The sequence below is a fragment of the Penaeus monodon genome, chromosome 6 (genome assembly GCF_015228065.2).
Source record: "Penaeus monodon isolate SGIC_2016 chromosome 6, NSTDA_Pmon_1, whole genome shotgun sequence".
NCBI classification, from domain to species: domain Eukaryota; kingdom Metazoa; phylum Arthropoda; class Malacostraca; order Decapoda; family Penaeidae; genus Penaeus; species Penaeus monodon.
In genome coordinates this window covers 57,522,497-57,524,996 of record NC_051391.1, presented here as the reverse complement: position 1 = coordinate 57,524,996, position 2,500 = coordinate 57,522,497, and positions in this window count along the sequence as shown.

Below are 2,500 nucleotides of genomic sequence, written 5' to 3'. Positions count from 1 at the left end.
AAGGAGTCAATTAGCAGACCTTGTGACCTTACCTGATTTCACCTTTCCTTGAATTTGTGTGATATTTTTTTTTTTTTTTTTTTTTACTAATGCTATCAATATCGATGGTGATATTTTTATTATAGACATTATAATTACTATAATGTTATTGACATTAGCAGAGGCACCACAATCTGTCGCTAATTTCCTTCGTGACATTCCCTGGGTGGTTGCGACTAACGCTGCCAAAGTTCCTACACTGTTGCCAAAGGCTCCACCCCTAAATCCTAAGAATCGTGCTTGTTGATGAATCTGATGTTATTTTTGAATTATATTAAATTCTCAACCACTGTTTTACTGATATTACATAGGAAATAGCAGTATATACAAGTTCTTTGATATCAACATCTTAAAATTACAAATAAAACGATTAAGAACTACTGAAATCAGTTGAAAATGCGCGGGCCCTAAGCTCCTCCAATTGAATTTATTTCTTTGTCTATCGACATAGGTTTCGGATGTCACACTCCCTAAAATATTTTGAATATTAATTGATATTAATTACATTTAAAAGGATACATGCGTTTACGCCTTCATATTCAGTTATACGTACACAAGAAGTAAACTGATTATGTCGAACATAATATAAATTTCCGTAATATTCTTCAGACCATTCAAACACATTCTGTGAACAAAATATGAATGTGTCTGAGATGCTTCTCGCATCTCATTCGTCATGGAACACTTTTGGAGGCTTGCATATGCCCAAGGCTAAAGCATAAATGATATAATAAAAACAATAATGAAAACTGTTACCTGTGCATGACATTTAAATATGTTGATCAAAAGCGTAGGAACACGAAAGATAAACCTGAGATTCACTTTTCTTAGTAATGTCTTAGTCTATTACTATGAAAGCATTTTTCAACAATATCGTAGTGTAGATTTTCAAGATAAATATTTTGTTGCTAGAGCTTAACAATCTAGTGAAATGTTCGCATGTTTTACCATATTGCCTAAGTATTGGGAGAGATTTCTTAGGATCACATAATGGTCATAAATGTAAAAATTTGCAAAATGAGGCACAAATCCATTAACATCCTCATTGTTGCTGAATAATACAACATAGAATACAAAATCAAATTTGAGCTTCCTGTTTTCTTCGAGTTTCACACCAAGCAGAGGAGCTCCACACACTCATCAGAGAGGTGCACAAGTTTATGACTCCGCACCCATAAACAGAAGCGGAGTCATAAGAATGTGTAGCATGAAAGTTTTTGACGGCAGAAATAAGGCCTATATATAAAATATATGTATGTGTGTGTGTGTGTGTGTGTGTGTGTGTGTGTGTGTGTGTGTGTGTGTGTGTGTGTGTGTGTGTGTGTGTGTGTGTGTGTGTGTGTGTGTGTGTAAATTAATATGAGAATATATATATATATATATATATATATATATATATATATATATATATATATATATATATATGATATATATATAATGTATATATATAAAATATATATATATATATATAATATATATATATATATAATGTATATATATATATATATTTATATAATATATATATATATATATATATATATATATATATATATATTCTACAAAAAGACACACAAAAACACACAAAAACACACACACACACACACACACACACACACACACACACACACACACACACACACACACACACACACACACACACACACACACACACACATACATATATACACATATATACACATATAAATACAAACATATAAACATATACACATATGAAAAGGGAAACAGCCACAGTAGAAAATGAAACTAAACCGTAATGTTTCGAACTCTTCACGAGTTCCTCTTCAGACGAATAAACCGAAATGGATACAAGGAGAAAATTTTGGCAAGTATATATAGTGATAGAGAGACAGGACGAACAAGAGCTGAATCAGGTCTCAAGAGGGTCAAGGTCGAAGAGTCTGGGGAAGGCTTTGCTAACTAATGAAGAGGTAAGATCATCCAGGCCCCATTGACCAGCACTCAAGTTGAAATTAGGCATTTTTCTAATTAATAGAGATTCTAACATTTTTCTTTCGTACGAATTGGCTGATTTATGAATTAATTTAGCGCTTTTCCAGTTAAGCCAGTCACCTTCATCATGTAAATGAATGAAACACGCATTTGATTCTCTAGCAAATCTAACATCACGCTGATGTTCATTAATTTTTTTCTCAAAAGCTCTACCGGTCTCACCTATGTAAAACTTGGGGCAATCTTTACAAGGTATAGTGTAAATACCGGGAGAAGTCTCAAGAGCACCGCTAGCCTTCCTCTCCCCCCCTCTCTCTCCTCTCCCCCCTCTCTCTTTTGCACCCCCTCTCACTCTCTCTTCCCCCCCCTCTCTCTCTCCTCTCTCCTCTCTGTCTGTCTGTCTGTCTCTCTCTCGTTCGCACCCCCCTCTCACTCTCTTTCTCCCCCCCCTCTCTCCTATTTTCCCCCCTCTCTCTCTCCTATCTCCCCC